This window comes from Rhipicephalus sanguineus, chromosome 1, assembly GCF_013339695.2.
Source record: "Rhipicephalus sanguineus isolate Rsan-2018 chromosome 1, BIME_Rsan_1.4, whole genome shotgun sequence".
NCBI lineage: Eukaryota > Metazoa > Arthropoda > Arachnida > Ixodida > Ixodidae > Rhipicephalus > Rhipicephalus sanguineus.
The window spans coordinates 303722971-303743786 of record NC_051176.1 but is presented as its reverse complement, the minus strand read 5'-3'; the positions used below and the strand labels follow the sequence as shown (position 1 = coordinate 303743786).

At 48.4% G+C, this 20816-nt stretch overlaps 1 protein-coding gene across 1 annotated transcript in view; it reads left to right on the top strand.

Moving 5' to 3' along the window:
• The window catches only part of LOC119379389 (protein slit), a 480803-nt gene that overhangs the window by 303969 nt on the left and 156018 nt on the right, over positions 1-20816 (top strand). The gene's annotated exons all lie outside the window — the stretch shown is intronic.

Below are 20816 nucleotides of genomic sequence, written 5' to 3'. Positions count from 1 at the left end.
GCGCGGCTTCCTCAAGCGCATTACGAAGCGCTTCCTCTTCTATCGCCCTGCGGCACGCCTCAGCCTGCAGTGCTTTGCGATGGGCCTCAATCTCTAGTGCCTTGCGGCGCGCGTCATCCTCAAACGCTTTAAGAATCGCCTCTTCCCACTTCGCCCTGCGAATCGCCTTGTCCTCAAGTGCCTTACGACGGGCCTCGGCCTCTAGCGCTTCGCGGTGGGTCGCAGCTTCTAGCGCATCGCGATGGGTCTCAGCCTCACGCGCCTTGCGATGAGACTCGATTTCTAGCGTCCCACGACGCGCCTCACCGCTGTCTTTATTGCCTCGACTTTCACAGTCCGCAGGACCTGAAGCAGTAAAGTGGCTGAACAAAGCATATTTAGCTCTATCAAAGTCATGCGCTTCCCTAGCGGATAAGCGCTCCAAAACAGATGCGACCTGGCACGGGAGCAACGCGAGAAGCCTCTCCACCAAAAGGTCTTGGCTAACACCAACCTCCTCGCAGACCTTTTCAAACTTAACGAGAAAAGACACAATGTCATCGCCTATCTCGAAGATCTTGAGTTGGCCTTGTGCTCGCTGCCACCTCAGCGCCTGAATCTCATGATCAAGCTTTTTCATTTTGAGAGCATGCTCATGCTATTCGCGACGCCTCTGAGCCTGCCTCTCTACGCGCTTTTCGCGTCCCTCTAACTCCCGCTTTTCGCGCCTTTCGCGTTTCTCCGCCTCTTGCTTTTTCTCACAAATCTCCTCCCAAGTCTCGTCAGCCTCCTCGACGGTCACGTTCTCCGCCCGCATCACCTCGAGAATCGCTTCCTTTGTTTTTGCGGAGCTGGCGGAAATGCCAAAGTCCTCACAAATTTCAAGGTCCTGTACTAGGTACTTCTCCATCGCGATCTCGTCCCTCGCGATAACTTTCTACAAACTTTACTCTTACTTTAAAACCAATATCGTGGCTTAAAGTGAGTAAAATGAATCAAAACACAGAACTCTCTCCTAACATCTGCCTGTGCTAGAGAGGTCTGGCGAAATGACCAGTAAACGTTGGGCGCTCACCCAACCAAAGTAGCTGACTCCGGTCGAACTCGTGGCTGCCCGCGAGCGGTGGCGTCCGGACAGACAGACGGACGGACAGACAGACAGACAGACAGACGGACAGACAGACAGACAGACAGACAGACAGACAGACAGACAGACGGACGGACGGACAGACAGACAGACAGACAGACAGACAGACAGACAGACAGACGGACGGACGGACGGACGGACGGACGGACAGACAGACAGACAGACAGACAGACAGACAGACAGACAGACAGACAGACAGACAGACAGACAGACAGACGGACGGACGGACGGACGGACGGACGGACGGACGGACGGACGGACGGACGGATGCGCTCAAAGTCGCAGAAGTCCGCTAAGAAATGCTTCGCACTTAATACACTGGGCAAACAAATACAAAATATTCGGCAGGTCCCCCGCCTTGTGGGAATCAGTTTCATGCGAAGCAATGAGCAAGTCGTTGTCTAGGCTGCATTTTTTGGCTTTGAGCTAAGCGTTACGTGGCATATCGACGTGTTTTTGTAAGCGTAGTAGTTGTGTGCAAATGGTAGCTTTACTAGGCACGTCGACTACACTGGCGTTTAAAGGGTAACTTATGGTCTGACCAACTTCAGCACTCACTTTAGAGCACAGTCGTCGGTATTAACCAAACGAAATGCACTTTACGGTGCGATGTGAATATCATACGTAACTTTCATTAGCGTATTCCTCCGGGGTCGAGCAACGCTTGCATATAGCTTGCTGAACCATAGGAATACAAATGTAATGTTTATTAGACTTCTACAAAAGCGAGGCCAACACTGGAACCACAACCTACGCTAACCCGGCATGACGCCTGTATCGTAGCAGAACATATGTAATGTTTATTGCTTTGTTATAAAATTGGATAGCCAGCACTGCAACCACAATTGACGCTGCACTGACTTACGCCTGCATAGGGTCTTTTTCCAAAGCCGTTTCAAGACCTGGCGTGGCTCTGTGGTCGAATATCTGACTGCCACGTGGAATGCTTTGGTTCGATTCCTGCTGGGATCCTGATTTTTATTCTTTCCATTCGTCGGATCAACGCAGCCGATGTCGGTTTTTCTTAACGCTCTCGCATTTAAATTACCAATGTCTGTTATCGCCGTTCTTGGGTAGATATAAACTGTCAATCACCTGTGGCGCATACCCGTATACCGCGGATTGTGGGAAACGGGTATGTGCCACAAGTGTCTGGAGGAAAGGGTTTGGCGACGTACGCGACAGGATTTTCACGTTAGTCATGTCATGACCCGACAGTCATATTCGTCAAACCCCTTCACCCTACCATGCCAGTGTTGGTCTGCACCAAGCTAAGGAGGCGATCACGAGAGCACTCAGACGTAAGCGGCTAGATAGATAGATAGATAGATAGATAGATAGATAGATAGATAGATAGATAGATAGATAGATAGATAGATAGATAGATAGATAGATAGATAGATAGATAGATAGATAGATAGATAGATAGATGTTACCGTCCTACAGTGCCTGCTTTCTATGATCGCTTGAGTAATTTATCAGCATCTTTGAAACTTGCTGTCGAAAAAGAAAGCGGACATCGTGAGTTAGCGCAGACATCTTTCTTTTTGGTTGTGTTTTTTTTTTTGGGGGGGGGGGACATAACGTCCCCTAGAAGTTCTCCAGACCACGTTAACACTTTGAATTTGCAACTGAAGTTAATAACGCATTATTTCATTCATTCATTCACAAAACTTTATTAGGAGTCCTGAAGCCCGGTCTTTTCAGACCGAGGTGGGCCGCGCCCACGTCGACACCGTTAGGCCGAGCCTTATGGCGCCATCGTGAACCCTCTGGACAGCCCGTAGTTGATCTTGATACGAACAGCTGGAGATCATCTTCTGCCAGTGAAGCCATTTTTCTTCGGGGTTGGCGATAGTCGCGGGACAGCCCGCCAGCATGTGTCTGATTTCAATGATGCCATCGTATGCGTCACATTCTTTTCTAATTTCACTTTCGGGGTGAATTTTTTTTACAAAGTACGGAGTGGGGTACGTCCCAGTTTGCAGTAAACGTAGCGTGACTGCCTGAGCCCTGTTCAGCTTTACGTGTTACAGTGGGGATTGCCTACGCCCCAAGTAGTAGTATTTAGTGATCTCGTTGTAGGTTAGTAAATTATCTTTATGACCCCCGGAATGGCAGTGGGCGTCGGTTCGGTTCTGACCGGCACGGCAAGCGAGTCCTCGTTCCATGTCATTCGTCACCTCGTTGAGGTTGACCCGAGCCTCGTCCACTTGTCCCATATGTGCAGGAAACCGTCGGATTTCAGTTTCTATGGTTTCTACATTGCCGATAAGTTTAACGCAGTCCCAGTGGCATAGCCCTTGTGAAAACCCTTAATTGCTGTTTTGGAATCGCTATAAATGTAAGACCATTTTCGGTTCCTGATAGCTAAAGCAATATCGCGGCTTGCTCGGCCACCGTTGATTCTTTAGTGAACAGGGTGACGGCGTCCCGTACCTCGCCCTGGCTGTCGACCACCACGGCCGTGTAGGCCTCTTTGCCTTTGACCCAGGCGGCGTCTACGAGGGCTGCCTCTTGACCTATCTGTTCAATTTCTTTCAATAAAGCTTTCGCTCTCGCCTTTCTCCTGCTAACATTGTGCTCCGGGTGCATGTTTCTCGGGAGAGGGGTGGTTCTGATCGCGGCTCTAAGTTCCGCGCTCAGCTCCACCTCGGCCTCCTTCGGGTTTCTCGATCTATTGGGGTCTGTCCCGATCGCTTTGAGTATAAGCCTACCCGCGCGCGTTTTCGTCAGTCTTTTCTGCTGCGCCATCTGTTGCGCTTCCGCCAACTCTTCCATCGTATTATGTACGCCTAGGCTCACGAGTTTCTCGTTCGAGGTGCTGTTAGGTATACCTAGGGTAGCCTTAACTAGCTTTCTGATAGTAATATTGAGCTTGTTCAGCTCAGCCTGAGACCATTTGAGTAGACCTACTACGTAGGTGAGGTGACAGAGAGCGAAGGCGTGTACTAGCCTTAAAACGCTGTCCTCACCAAGGCCCCTGTGTCTGTTGGTGATTCTCCTTAGTAACCTCATGACTTGGTCCGTTTTGTTGGAAATGTGTCGAATGGTACTGAGGTTCGTGCCTCCCGCTTCTATGTGGAAGCCTCTAATCTTTTCGACCTGCTTGATCGCGGATCCGCCGTGACAGCCCAAGATAATATTGGGTTCCTCCCCGGGTACCAGTGTTGTACACGTTCCTCTAAAACAGGAACGACAGCTCGTTCCTCGTTCCTTCCCAATATTGAAACGAGTTCCCGTTACAAGTTCCCCTAACGCGAAAGTAACGGGTTCCAGTTACATTTCGAAAATTGGAACGTGTCGTTACATTAACGTTACATTTGACTTTTTAATCAAAATATAGTGTCGCATAATCCTGAGGTGAAATAAAGTGAGCAATATGTAGCTCACATCGAGGTACATATATAGTACGAATTTGACATCGCCGGAAGCAGGTTATATGTACATAAAAGGAATCTAAAGAAACGCTCCTAGTCGAATTCCTTTAGAAACCACCGGCCATACTACACACAGTCTAGAAGCACACGTTGTTGGGCTAGTCGGTTCATGTTCTTTCAGAAGCCACGGGTGTGGCTATTTCGCGCAAAGAAAACACAAGGGAAGGGTTAAGGGGAGCGCTCCCCTTAACCCTTCCCTTGTGTTTTCTTTGCGCGAAATGGCCGCACCCGTGGCTTCTGAAAGTACACACAGCCTAACTGCAACTTTCGTGCTCGTCTATTAAAAGTGCAACTCATGCCACTTTCCACGTAGAGGTCTACAAGTGCACAGTTAGGATACTGCGCTTGAGATATTAAAATAGAAATTTCCACACATACAACCACATAATTAAATTTCTTGCGCGGCAAACCTCATCAAAAGGGACAATATACAGGCGTTTAACGAGTTCCGATTCAATATTGCAGTGTGAGTAGAAAATAATGTCCACGATACATATTTGCAACTTAGTAAAGTCCCTTGTTCGCACTCAGCAACAGTTGCATCTCGATGTTGGTATCCGTCAGACGGATACCAACATCTCGTAAGCACTTCGTTGGTAATTTTGAAGAGCCGTTCCATGGAAGTGCTTGAGGGCACTGCCGTGTTGTACACAAATCAGAACAATGTCAACCGAGGTCGTAGGGGCGAGGGCAGGCTCAGCGGGCGCAACAAGAATATAGCGCTGGATGTACGCGTATTGTTTATTGCGTTTCAGAGGCGTTACCATTGCGATGGCTGTCGAACTGAACTCTAATAATATTGTAGACCGATAGCCGCGGGGATAACTCGAATGTTGAAGGAATGCCTTCAACAAGGATTTAAACTGCGCCAAGAAGACAGGACGAAAACAGGAACACATATGCACACACAAGCGCAGAACTTCCAACTGACTTTATTTACTGAAAGCATGTCATTTATGGGTTCTTCAAAATAACAGAAGATAAGAGCAAGGAACAATCGCGCAATGACAATGTTAAGAAAAATAACAAGAACGCGTGCGCATCACGTACGCGGGAGTGGCCTGATGTGTCCATCTAAGGATTTCATTTCATCTCTTGATAATGATATGGAAGGAGAGCTGACACAGCTATCGCGCCTTTTTGCGATGTAAAACGCCTTGATGACTTCCCTTTCAGCTTTATACCCTAGTTCAGGCCAACAGCTTTTAATATCGCATTTCTTGCAATGCACCTAGGCCAGATTGCTGTCCGTGCCGGTGCGCAAGGATAGGTTGTGCTCCTGTGCACGCTCATTGAAACATCGGCCTGTTTAGTCTATGTAAGACCGACTGCACGAAAAGGGCATCTCGTATATAACATTAGAAATGCAACTGGTGAACTTCGTATGATGGTGCTTCTTGCATGACATCTCTTGTGTTGTTCTTGTCAGAGGTGGGCACACTTTTTTAGTTTGTAAGGCTCCAAGAAGACGATGCGAATCCCACCGTTGTGTGTCCTTCTTAACGTTGTGGGACGCAGCTGCTCCCGTATACATGGTTGGTCTCGGCGTCGCGCGTTTCCCTGCGCCCCGGCGAGGGCCTTCAAGTGAAAACCAGGATGCTTAATAGTCACGGGACAGGCGAGAGGTATATTTTTGCGCCTCACGCGGTCTCCCATCCGCCCTGTTCTGCACGATGCGCTGCATGCGCGCGCCTGCTCAATGCGGTGGAACGTTTACAGAAGGAACGCCGTTCCCTCTGCCGTTCCCTCGTAAAGGTATTGAGTTACCGTTACTGTTCCACCGATCCTAAATGGAACGGTGGCGTTCCTCTGTTCGTCCCAAAAGGAACTAGTTTCAAGGAACGCCGTTCCGTACAACACTGCCGGGTACGTAGTCCTTGGGCCTTCGACCCCTGCATCGATGTTTTAAGACCAAAAGCTCCGACTTTGCCGCCGAACAGTTGAGCCCCATTTCGCTTAGTGTGCTTTCCACGGTCCGTATGCTCTCCTGCAGTCTAGTCTCCGTTTGGCCTACGTTACCGCTGGCGCTCCGTATGGTTATGTCATCGGCGTGTATCACAAAGCGCCTTCTATCTGCTCCAGTTTGCACGCGACTCTGGTCACTGCTAGATTAAATAACATGGGTGAGAGCACGGCCCCTTGAGGGGTGCCCCTGTTTCCGAGGCTCATCGCCTTCGGTTTCACTTGCCTGAGGCTCGCTTTCCTACCGCCGAGAAACGCCTTGACTACGCGGAAAAGCCTCTCGCCCAAACCCAGCTCGGAGACGACTTCGAGGATGGCCTTGTGCTCTATGCGATCAAAAGCTTTTGCGACGTCTACACCCAGAATCGCTCTCGCGTGCACCGGGCTGACCTGTATGAGCTGGTGTTTGACCAGGAGCATGGCGTCCTGAGTCGATAGCCCGGAGCGGAAACCGATCATATGATACGGGAGTATGTCGTTTTGCTCGACGTATCTAGGGAGTCTGTTGAGAATAACGTGTTCCATAGCTTTACCTAGGCACAATGTAAGTGAGATTGGAGGGAGGTTATCCAGATTGAGCGGTTTGCCCGGTGGCGTGGCTCTGTGGTAGAATAACGCATTAATCGTCTTCTCGAATTTCCATCAATATTCAGCACGCGTCGTCATTATGTGTATGATCCGTGTAATACGCCAATACAAGCTGCTGCTCGATTTTTATGGAAAGTTTTTTAATCCCAGTCCCGGGCTTTGCGTTGAGAATCGTTGGAGACGAAGTCTTGCTGAACGAGACAAAAAAATCTGTTGGATCGAGAGGTTAAAGGTTAGGACACAGGTTCAAACACATTACAACTGGCGGGGCAGAGAAATCCGCGTGCCGCGCTAGTTGTAGCGTTCTTTCTTCCTATATTATTAATCGTACCCTGCTCTGTATGCTTTCTTTTTTTTTTGCATCTAGACATAAGCTTCATATAAATGAAGTTGTCATTGTCGTGGTCTTAATGGCACATACTTTGCGAACAACACATTTCAACCGTTCTGCCGTCCTAACGAATCACGTGCTCACCGATGCGTTTGCAAACAGAACGGAATGCAGACAAAGATAAAACGGACGAACAAAAAAAAAGAGGGGGGGGGGGGGGCGTCATCTGGCAGTGTGTTTGGGTGTGACGCCCGTGAGCGGCGCCCATTGTGACAGGAATAGCGCGCCGGCGCGTACTCAACTGTGCACGACGACGACCCTGCATAGCGGCGCCGTACAGGGCGACGCCTTTGTATTGCCGTCGGTGACGCACTCTCGACAGCTGACGGTAGGAAAAAAGTGAATATATCAAGCTATGCATCGAGGCGACTCTTGGGACCGGGGCGATCCGGAGTGGTTGCGGTGATCACCAGTGCCTGCCAGTTATAGTGAAGCATATTGTGTGATCAGTGACGTCAAACATAACGCGGGTGCGTGAACAGCAAGTGCAGGAATGTGAACGAGACTTAAGGGGGTCATAAAGCACCCCTCGCTCTTGGTGAAAAAACACAGCTTGCGGAAAGCAGACACTGCTATGAACAGCTGAGTCATATCTTGCAGTCGTGCGCGCCAAGGAGAGCTTAGAAGCGGAGTGCGAACTTGCCATACTTTTTTCATATACAGAGGCATGTGCTATTTCTCTTACTGCCGGCGCCTGCTGTGTAACGCTTAGTAAGCGGGAAGAAGAGACGCCACTTTCCCGCACCAATTCGCTGTGACGTCATGGACGTTGAGGGCCTAGGTACTTCTTAATCGGTAAAAACGAAGTACATTGTCCTCTGAGGGCGCCAGGGACTTAGCATACCAAGTTTCAGAGAATTTTGTTGAGCCAATGTGCCAAAAAACACGAAAGAACACTTTGAAATCCGTGACGTCACACTGACAGCCATGTCCGGAGATTTCGGTGCAAAATTGAAAACTGAGACTTTGACCTTCATTTTCTATTCCATTAATCAACTTATGATGGCGAAATTAACGACAATAAATTTCTGAAAAAAAAAAGATTTCTCAGTCTAAATTGGTTCATCGCTTCAGTTTATATAGTGTCCCTTTCAGGCAGGGGTCTCAAACTCACCCCCAGCTAGCGTGCCGCAGTCCCGAAAATTGCCTCCTGCAAGAACCAGGACAGTGAAGAAGGCAAGTGGGGGGATAATGGTGCCATTTGAAAGGCCGTATCCCATATATGGGTCATACCTTTTGGGGCCAGGGGGGCTATTTTGTAAGCGTTTTGTGACAGGGCGTCATCAAGAGGGAGCAAACGGCCAGTAGGCGAGCTGAGGGAATGCAGAATCGTTATATATCTGAATATTGGCAAGCATTGTTTTTCAAAGCTTGAAATTGAAGAGCGCGATGACTTTAGCCATTTATTTGTGTTAATGTCTCGATTGGACGCTAGGTCGTGTCGCAATTTGACGAGTCGTTCTATGGCGGGGGGCTGGTTGCGATTTTCGCAAACTATCGGCGCGGGATTGCAGTAAGCCAAACACAGAGCAGGCTAATTCGATTCTCCGGCCCCATCGCTTTCGTTTCGATCCAATCTAAGTCGTCTGGAGACCGTTTTGTATCCGTTCTATCGGACGGAACGGAGCCTCCGCACGTTCTGTGCCCGTTCTGTGCAAAAATGACTGACAGCACTGCCGTTTCTGGTTTCTGTTCTCACGTCTGGCCGTCAGACGAGCCTCGACCAATCCCGTGCGGCTCCCTCTCGTCCTCTTGATGACGTTTCGTTCCGTTCTGTCAGAGAACGCTTACAAAATAGCCCCCCTAGATTGAAACACGCCGATACCGATGTCCGAAATGACTGAAATCTGGACGCCGATTCTGAGTTTTAAGGCGAAAAGAAAGCCCTAGATGCCTCATCGAACGCGAAAATTGACCGTCGGCGTCCCGCGGCGTCGGGACAACACGAGTGATGCAAAAAAATCATCACGTAATGACATCACGTGACGTCATTGTGACGTAACCTCGCATGATGACGTCATCGCATGACATCGTAACTCTGTAAAAGGTGGGCCGATCACGGAGTCAGTGCAAAACAAGATGAGGTGCCTTGAATCCTGGAGGCAATGTAAAACCACGTTGGGTGCAGAAAACTTTCGTAGGAAGGCGAGGCAGGATCACTAGATCGACTGAGAAGGAAAAGATGTCTTTCGCCTTCGCGTCGTCTCAGGTGAATGCATAGTGACCCTGTGAGTTTTTGTTGCACGGTTATGTATCGACACAAGGTGACCGCAGGAGGTGCCTCATGAAAAGAAAAATGCTTAAGACCAGTCATGCCTGCGTAGCTCATGAACATACATATTCAAATATTTTTTTTTTCTTTTTAATATGCATGGGGCGAAGAGAGTCATGTGCGGGCCGCGGGTCGCGTGTGTGAGACCCCTGCTTAAAGGGGTCCTGAACAACTTTTCCAAAGAACCATCGAATGACCTCAGTATCGAAGTTTTTGCTTCACGAATCGATTGCCGCAAAAAATTTCTGGAATCCTTCGAGAAGGAGCGGAGTCACTGTCGCACGCTTTAAAGAGACACACTGAAGTCCTTTTTAAAAAAGAATGAGGTTTTCCTGTCACGTTGTGGAATTTCGTGCGGCGAGCTCGAAAATCACGTCGAAAACTTTCGACGCCTATAAGCCTATAATTCCCATACTTCAGATTTATTTTTGAAAGTAAATATCATCCGCGTGTTTAACCTTTACAATTATAAGTTAAGTCTAGCGTTTAAACGAGAGATAAAAGAAAAAGTTTTTCCATGACTTATCTAATCTTGCTGAAAACACGCATTCATATGGCACTCGTTACATAGAACAGTGGAAGGTGGTCAATGCGCGGGCAAATTATTTTAAGCAGAGGGTATCATGCGTGCTACCAACCCTTTTAAATTCATTTCATAAATTACACATTGAATTGCAGATAACTTTTGCACGAACACTGCGCGAACACTTCATCAATCCATTCTCGAAGAGTAAATAAGAGTAAAGTATTGCTTCCTTCATTCTTTCTTAATGATGTGGCTGTTTTTTGTATGAAATTGTATAAATTGTTTGGACATATGTGTATTGTGAATATCTGTTCTGTATGATTTTCTTTTGTTTTTGTGAATGTGTGCTATCGTTGCCTGCATTGTAGAGGTGGCTGCGGGCCTCTGTCAAGTTGCTTGTTTTCAAGCAACTTTTACCCGCAGTCTCCTCCATCGCTGATGGAAATAAAGAAGTTATTATTATTATTAATATTATAAAATTTGCATAAATTGTCGCGAACATTTGTATTTTTGCAAAAACGCGCAGCAAGGTAAATGTAAATGGTAGCGAAGCTTCCATAGAAGCCCATACGTTCAGAAAATGGCTGCTCGTCAGCTGCTCATGGGGCTTAGCGCCATCTGTGTGAGGAGGGAACACTTCCGGCGGAACAAAAAATAAAGCGGATGTGACACAGTATCCGGTAAAAAAGTGACGTCATTTTGTTAGCACTAGCGCGAAATTTGACCTCATACTATTTTTCTTAGGCCCCTGATCGCTAAGGACTCGCGCTACGGCGAGCCGGCAAGCCCCTGGCGAATGCGCTTGAAGCCAACGCTAGCTAAACTAATACCGACCCGTGACTAAACAGCGGTGTTTAAGTGTACCGTCGTGCAATTCGCCTTGGTTTTACCAGGAAACTTTATTCTTTGAGCTTTTATTCTGCGTTTGTGTCATCTTCCACAGCGTGAATAAATTAGGCAGCAGCGTACCTCTCATGTTTGCAGCGTTGCTTATTTGCTTCGCACATGCGCAGGGGACTTAAAGAACGCATTGCATGTGTGCTTCAGTTCTAGCGAGAAGAAATGACACCTGGTCACGCCAAAATAATGATATTTCAGTTTTATTGAATGATCACAATAACGCAATTTAACACACCCTACACAATGAGCAACAAATGTCATAATAAGTACAAAAAGTGCGTACACTACATGCACTATGTCTTGCCTTTTGTTCCGATAAATTAACCTTACGTGTAACGTATCAACACATGCGAATTGTAGTGATTGTAGCGCGACAGATAACTTAGTGATCTGCTCACCGATAACAGGAAATATAGTAGGCACCGCGTGTTCACGAAGGAAACCGGGCAGCAGGAATACTGATCCATGGAAATCCAGCAAGCACACTAATCCTAACGGTTGCCCCGGTGTCTTATCTAGAAGAGAGGGCTCGCCAGGCGTACGCGTGTTGCTATTGCATCCTTCGAACACCACATCGTTTCCCCGAGTACCGAGGAAAGCGTTCGGCGTGAAATGTTAGCCGCCTCGTGCCGTTGTCCGTTGAACACCGTAGCCAACACGTTCACCAACGATGAAACGCACCTCGCAACTTCGCGCACACCAAAATCAAATTCTCACCGCAATAATTCACAGAACACATGCAAGTGCGAAACACCAGAACATCTGAAGGGGCGTGTCGCCGCAGACGAACTTACGAACGCGCCTTTCCATGCACCGCAAGGGCTGCACTGAATGACAATGACGTGCGCCTCTCTTCAGGGGGCGCTAAGAAAAAGGTTTTTCGTAAGAATTAAACACTGTCGTACATTCTTGGCACATTGCGCCTAAATAATATTGTTCAGGAAATAAATGTAATTTGTAAAACATAAAGATTGCTTTACGTTTGAATAAAACTTGGTTTTTCGCTATTAGTGTTCCCTCCAAACATAGTGGTGCTTCAATCGCAGCACCCATAACTCCCCTTGCTGGTGTCGTTGGCAATAGGTTGTGAACCGTTTTTCGTCCGAAGCTTCGCGACCTATTTGAATCGACCTTGCGCGCAGCACGTGCCTCGGGCGGCGCCGCGAATCTCTCCGCCGCTACTATTGGCCGAAGCTTCGTGACGTCATCGGGGGTGCCGCGAAGGCTGCTGGCTACGCATAGGAGCAGGCGATAGCGTGTAGTCAGTGTTTTTTCGTTTAAAATAAACGCATAGTTGTTAGTACGGCGGTGTCGCAATGAGCTGGACGTAGTACATCTGTACTCGTTCGAGCCAGTAGCGCGTGTGTATGCGAGCGGTGACCGGACATGCCGCCATCGCCGATGACACGGCACAGGAAAGCGCGCCCCAACAAGCAACCTTCACCCGTGTTAAACACAGGTTGAAAATATTTCAATCCGTGGCTAATCACTAATTTGCTGTTATCAGGCCTGTCACACAGGCAGTGACAGGGTGTCTACCGACCGGGAAAACCGGGAAAACCGGGAATTCTCAGGGATTTTGGATATTCTGGAAAAACTCAGGGAAAACTCAGGGAAATCGTGCTCCCATCAGGGAAAATCCAGAGTAACTTTATTGAAAGGGAACGAAAGTCGCGGTAACGCTGGCTCGAGATTTTGTGAACGCACTTTTCAAATCGAACGGTGGTTGCGGGGAAGGGGCGCATCTCGATGCTCTCCTCACCTTCCGAGTGGTGGAGTGGGAGAGAATCCGGCTAATGCGTAGCATGCAAGAACCATGAACCACGGCACATCGTATCGCGCAATGTTGTCAGGGTGTTCTGTGACTGCGCGGTGTAGTTCTGTATTATTTGTCGCGCGTGCCGTGCGTTAGAGCCCGATATGGTGTTTTTGTTATCGCCGCGTGTCAAGTAACAAGCATGATTAGTTGTAGTAGATGTAACGAGCTTGAGTTATCTTGCAAGCGATCGCGATCGTTTCATCAGGAAGCGGATGTCGCCGACAAGGCTGGTATCTTGCAAGCCATCCCGATCGGCGAGAAAAAAGATGGCGATGCTTGTTGGCGGTTATCGGAGAGTTCACTCGCCGTGATCCCGAGCTTTAAAGATGCTGTTTAGGACTCTGTGAAGAACAGAATAAATTTCCAAGCGAAAGCGAGCGTAACTAACAGGCCCATTTACAGCGAGTGAAAGCTTTTTTTCTTTTGTTTTTTTTTTCCGGTGAGGGCACTACTGAATCAAGTTTTAGGCAGTCGACCGATATTTTTCGGGGCTGCAGCTCGCAATTACGAGCCACACCACTGCTTATGTGGATATTCTGCTACAAAGCCGAATCACAAAACTTTTCAGAGCGAATGCATAGCGGCGACCGAAATTCGCGACACCGGCACGGGTCCCACTCGATTCGGCGCGCGATGTCGGAAAACAGAAACGTGGCCACCATAATCGGATGTGCCGTAATTCAGGCTGTTGCCGTGCTTTCATGCGATCTTAGCCCGCAGCTGTATTGCTTTTTTTTTTTTTTTTGCGATAGCAATTGCTTCACTTCAGGCGATTTTTTGCCTTGGCCATGATCTTCCTTATCAAGTCCAAATCGCGATTACGTCACCCCGCGCAACGCTGCCGACGAACGGGGCTTAAGCAGAGATGAAACGAGCCGACAGTCTCCTTCGCGCGATTGGCACATGGAGATAGGAGCCGGAGGGTTGGGGATGGGGGAGGGCTGTGCGAGTCCGACAGGAAGTGCGTACAGTGGAACCTCGTTAATGCGTGCCTGTCGGGAACGCCGCATAACTACGATCTAAACGGTAGTACGCATTAACCACCAAGTAAAAATTTGCATCTCCTCGCGTACGCCATCGCCGCCAGCAAAGAAATAAATACCGTGCCACAGCAAATATTGCCTAAAGTACCCACTGCAAAGCCTTTTCTTTCTCTTTGCCAAAGTGGAGAAAAGATTCTGCAGGTACTCTCGCATGACCGTCCAGTAGTGCGCGGTGGTGACGTCAAGGAGCATTTCGGTTCCACTGTTCAAATTTGGTGGCGCAGCGGGCTAACGCACCGTGGACCGCTCGGGGCTGCGATGACCTTAGTTTGAGTCGCGCATTCCTTGCAAATTTCCCAGGGTTTTGCTTTTTGAAGTTTTGCTTCAACATTAACAGATACCGCTCTGACGGAGCACTAATTTTGGTTTAAAAAAGAAGCGCACCCGTCGCTTCACTATTTCTAAAAGTGACACGAGCAAAATAGTTAGAGCGCCGAAGGCCCACCGCAAAGCGGCAACATATGTTGCCGGCCCTCGAACAAACCACGAGCAAAATGGAGACAAGCGCGCATCGCGAATAACAGCGTTTTCGGAAACGAGGCGGCACTAAGAGCTGCACTGTTGCGGGCCCCGCCTAAACTATCTCCGCACCCCACGCAAAACCGCTGGAGTTAACTCAGTTTTACAGCGAAAGCTGTTATGAGATCATTTCACCGGCCGTTTTTGGCGCCGTAGTTGTCCGCCGCCGCCGCCGCCGCCGCCGGTGTCCGTAACCAGTATCGCTCGAAATAAGAAAAAAAACTAAATAAGAAAAAATTCCAGGATGGAACGGGGTTCGAACCTGGGCCCTCTGCGTGGGAGCCCAGTATTCAACCTCTGAGCCATGCCGGTGCTTGAAACTGCTTTGCAAAAAGGTCCTATACAGGCTTCATGTCGGTAAGGAACCACATTAGCATACGCAATATAGCGTTGTAGAAGAGTAAAATAAGCACCAAGCGTCGCACAACGCGAATTCTGTAACCAGGCGTCACACAATGCGACTTGCGCAACGAGTAGGTTGTGAAATGCTTCCAACCCATTATAAAGGGCTCTGCCATAATTCGTCGTCATCAGGCACAGCATCAACAAATTGCGCATAATGCCTTACATGCGTTTAGCAGGTACCACTGCTCTCCGTAAAATGACGAAAAATGGCACAGTGCCTGCTGCCCTACTTCTCAAAAATTACAATTATTCAGAGCGTAGTGGGTTCCTCGCAAGTGCACTTGTATTGGTTGCCAAGGAAGCCCGTAAGCGCATGATCCATTTCCTCGGGGTATCAGTAAAATTACACTGATTTATAGCGTAGTGGGCTCCTCGCAGGTGCACTTGTATTGGTTGCCAAGGAAGCCCATAACCGCATGATCCATTTCCTCGGGGTCTCAGTAAAGTTCTTCGCCCCCCCCCCCGTCTCTCTCCCACGTCAACGTATGTTATACAGCATGACGGGAGAGGGAAATAGCGAGCGGGCGTCACCCAATGCAAATTACATAACTGGTGGGCCGTTTAAAGCTTCCAACCCATTACAAAGGGCTGAGCCATAATTCTTCATCGTCATCAGTCGTCGCGTCAACAAAGTGTACATAATGCCTTACAGACGTGTAGCTGGTGCTTCGCTTCTCCGCAGAATGACGAATAATGGCTTAGTAGGTGCTTCCCAACTTCACAAAAATTGTGATTTATGGCGTAGTGGGTATCTTTCTAGTGTACTTGTATTGGAGCCCCAAGAGAGCTTACAACGCCGCTCTTCCAGCTTTCGCTGTGACTGTGCTGCTGTTTCAGCGCAGGCCTGGCGTTTTTTTTATTTTCGTGAAGGCGAATCTCAGTAGCGGTTGTGCGAATATACAGAAGGAACCGCGTCGCGGTTCAGTCGCGCAGGCTTCATAGTCAAGCACTGCATTCGAGACGGGATTCGCACTTCGGAAATACTTCGGGCACTTGCTTTTGTAGTTTTGAAGATTTTGCTCTTAATAGCAGTCACCAACTTTGCAGCCGTCTTCTGATCACGAGGGAATTTGTGAAATGCGACTTTATCGTGACCGTAGGGGCTATTGCAGCCGAATTCCGCGCAGAACTCGGCACAGTGAGCCCGCTTAAACACGGCGCATGGGCAGAGGCCGTAGAAACACTCTGGCGAACTTCGCTATCGCAAGAATCTCAAAGTGAGCGAATCTCGGTGCGGCGGTGAGCAATCCCTGCGAACCCCACTACTGGCGCTTCCCTTGGCAGCAGGTAAAGACGCAAACCAATGCAGCGATCTTGCGCATCCCTCCCGATGACGCCACATCCTCTCTTTGCCGTCCTCCTCTCCTACGCTCCTCGTGCGCCCATGGGCATTCCCGCTTCCAAAGTTTGTCCGCTTTATGCGCCGTTATTTAATTAAATATCGCGAAAAAGATCTACATATGTATGTTATAGGAGGTAAAAGTTCCGAATTACCAATGAACTCGAGAATTGAAAGCCGCTTCAGTGTTTCTTTAATTCTCTTGACGTGACGAGCGCGGTACGCAGGAGTAGAGTTACTGTTCCCCTTGGGGAACAGAGTTGCGCATTCGATAGAACTCGCGGGTCACGCCCCGATTCGCCAAGCGCGCTCACGTGCGGCATCCTTGTGAGGAAAAGCCGCTGGCGCCACCACGGCCACCGCAACTCTACCGCCGCGCCACCGCTGTCCAGAGCAGACCGCCGTGGCGGCAGTGCGCCAGTGCTTTGGTGGAGAGTTGTGTTGTCACTGATGCGAACTATTTCACGTAAGTTGTGGAGACGTCAGACACAAAGCGTTACTTTTATAGCGACGCCACTGGAAGCAACAATGTTTCGTGACTGGGCGTGTTGTCTCATTGCATGGCCCGTTTCATAGTGAGAGTTAAGGACAAGGCGGTGTCATATCTTCATATCACTAAACTGGATACTTGGCCGTGTTGTCAATCGCGAGATTTTTCTCTCACCCGCTTGTATTTTCAAAGCCGAAAATAAACTCACAGCCTCGTCAAAAAAATTTTAAAAGAACAGTGGCACTCGAAGCAAAACGCTTGAATGACCGTGGTGAGTATGTGCAGGGTGGTCAAAAGTTTCCAGGCCACTATCTCGTGTAATCCTATGGCAACGAGGCCTGGGAACTTTTGACCGCACCTGTGCATTCTTCGGCCGTTAAAATCGACATTGCAGGTCGAATTCTGCGGCAGTTCAATGCGCTTCAGTACGACAGTACGTTCCAGAAAGCACATCACTATGCATATACAGGGCGTTCAAAATTAAGCCCTATGGTTTCCTTAGAATTCAGCACTGGGAGGTACGTGAAAACCACCTTTTCAGATAAGTTTTTTATCCGGGGGGACACAAAGTGAGACAATAATTACCACTGTCAGCCGCCCAGTTAACTAAGATTAAATAATAAACTTTTTAATGACTGCAACAAGCGGGCATGTTTGCACTGAAAAGTTGGAGGCAATCGCATTTCTACACAGTTCCACATGGAAGAATTCTTCTAGCATGCCTGTGCCCCGAGATATCCCGCTGCAAAGTTTAACAGCGGTTTGCATGATTACGCATGCAAGACTGAGCACTGACACAAAGCTCCTCCCCGATGCGCCGCGGCAGTTGCGTGCCGCGGCGTTCAATCTGACAACGGGGCGAAGGCATAGGCGAAGATGATAACGGTTACCCTTTTGCTACCGGCTGGCGATAGCAAGCAATGACTGCTCGTCACATCAGGGAGCAACATTGCGCCGATCCTCACCGTCTTGCATGCGTAATCATGCAAACCGCAATTAAACTTTGCAACGGGATATTTCGGGGCACAGACGTGCTATATAGAAGAATTCTTCCAAGTGGAAATGTGTAGAAACGCGACTGCCTCCAACTTTTCAATACAAACATGCCCGCTTCTGGCACTCATTAAAAAGTTCATTATTAAACCTTACTTAATTGGCGATAATTATTGTCTCACTTTGTGTCCCCCCTGGATACATAACCTATCTGCAAAGGTGGTTTTCACATTCTTCCTGCAGTGCTGAATTTTAACGTAAGCATAAAGCTTAGCTTTGAACACCTGGTATAATATACTTGTTGGGGTTTTACCACTGTTCCCATGCAGCGGGTTGCCCCGCCACGGTGGTGTAGTGGTTATGGCGCTCGGCTGCTTACCCGTAGGTCGCGGGATCGAATCCCGGCCGCGGCGGCTGCATTTTCGATGGAGGCGAAAATGTTTGAGGCCTGTGTGCTTAGATTTAGGTGCGCGTTAAAGAACTCCAGGTGGTCAAAATTTCCGGAGCCTTCCACTACGGCGTCTCTCATAATCATATCGTGGTTTTGGGACGTTAAACCCCAGATATTATTATTATTATTATTATTTGGGTTTTATGTCCCAACCACGATATGATTATGAGGGACGCTGTAGTGGAGGGTCCCGAAATTCTGACCGTCTGGTGTGCAGCTAAATCTAAGTACACTGGCATTTCGCATCCATCGAAATGCGGCCCCCGGGATTCGATCCCTTCGGGTCAGCAGTCGAGCAGCGTAATCACTAGACCACCGTGGGGGGTAATCTCTGTACACGTCACGCACAAAATCTGACTATATATAGAGTAATTATAAATCTCATTGGCAGCATTTCCGCGAATATATGGTTGGCTATAACATTCGGGATATGTATGGCTTCTCACCCACTTTGTAACGGCTGACTAGCCGGTGACAAAAATTGGACCGGAAAAAAAGATGAACATGTGCGCTTGTGAGTGTGAATATAGTCCGACCACTGGGCAGTATAAAAGCTTGAATCCTTACTCAGTTTCTATTGCGCCACATGTACCTATATCTGCGTAAAGTTGTCGTTATTACCTTGCGTTAATCATAAAACACTAAACACAGATATTTTTTGCACTATTGGCGCTCATTGTGTTCTCGAGTTCACTATTTTATATAAACCATCTTGAGCAGCGCAACGCGACAGGACAACAGAAAGGAGAAGATGAGCACACGCGCCTTTGCTCGTCTGCTCCTTTATGTTGTCCTGTCTCGTCGCGCTACTCAAGATGGTTTATATGTCCAAACACCAACTCGCCAAACAGTCAACTCTTTTAAAGTATATTTGAGTACTTTATATTTTAAAGTGTTGCGTCAAAGACGTGAAACGAGCGTTTGACGAACCTAATTTGTCCAGAATGATGTATATTGTAGAGTTTTCTGATTTGATATTTAAAGCAAAAATATTACTGCCTATAGTGACTGCCATCGAACAACCAGTTTCATCTAAATTGATTGTTCGTTCTAGTTGCTCTTTTTTTTTCTTTCTTTGAAGCGAAAGGCTTCTTTCCGCTCTCGACGCGCGGTGAACGAGCGAGAAAAAGCACACGGGGCCGCTGAGCCGCGTCGTCTCCTACATTCGAGAGGAGTGGCTTTCCTGCCAAACGTGGATGAGTAGGCACGCAAGATGGCGGACCTTGTATCAATTTTTGTATAATTTTGTCTCATTTGCTTCTGTCTTTCCATTGCCAGTGCAGCTCGCATTACCCTTGCCGTTTGCTATGTGTGCTGTGCTATGTGTGCTGGAAAAGGAATTTTACCGCTGAACGTGACACACCACGATCTGGCTCTATTTTCACAGTATTGAAACTTTCGCCGTTTCCTGCTGACCGACTGTCGGCTACTTTGAGTTTTTCTTTTGCTGCGAGCCAGCGTCCGGCAACCGAGAGCAGCGTATCGAACACACGCAGGCCGAGTCTCCTATTCGCAAAAAATCTCGAAGGCAGAACTTTGCGTTTTTGTTGATTCTCGCGCGGTGGCGCTCAACTAATTACGCTCACTGTCAAATTTCTTGTATTTTACTTGATATTTCACGTTACTTTTGTAGCAATACGTTGCAGCTGAAGCTAGTTTTAAGAAACAGAAGGAACAAAGAAAAAAAAAGGGAGGCGAAAAATAAAACCCCACCATCTACTGATGCAACTCGAACCCGGTTCTTTTAAGTGGGATGCGGGCATTCTACCTCTGCACCACTTTGATGGAGCCACGCGCAACTATTGAACGACGACACATTGCAGGTTAAAGATCGCAGTGGCACAAGCTGCTTGGCCCTGTTTTGGATTCACTTTTCGAAGCTCGTTCCGAGCGCTCCTCTGTTCTAGTACACTCCAACGCAAACTTTGCGGTGGGTGCACAAGACGTACAAATCGCCCCCGTCACAAGATAAGCGTGCGCGCACGAGCGACCACGCCCTCTAGAGCAAAGTACTGATGGTAGAAGTAAGCGGCGCGCGCGCATCGCAACGAGCTGGGCGACGGCCTTTCAAGCACGCCCTTCGCGCCATCTCGATAGGGATGAAGAGAACATGCTGAAGCGCTTCCGAGCTGTGCGTACCGCCAGCGGTACATGGTGTATATAAATAGCTCGCCGTTGGTATGCTGAAGGACGTGTGCTCCGGGACCGAGTCGTTAAACGCCGCGCGTACGGAGAACATTTTTCTCCTGAATTGTTTTTCTTTGTGGCTTATATATATATGGGACATGGCGGCGACGGCAAAAACCAGCCGAGATTGTCCATATAATTGCTATCGCAATAAAATATTATCGCACAGTGTGAACTGACGTCCATTCTTACTCGATAATAGTTCGCTGACTGATTTCGTGTGCAGCGTAGGGTGTGCCGATGGCTTTTGCCAAGCGCACTGCAGGCCCTTACACGATATGTGTCTCTTTACAAAGAGGGTCAGTACCACGACGTGCTTGCACCAGCCACGACGTTCCAGCTTGCAGAGCCAATAAGGTTGCGCA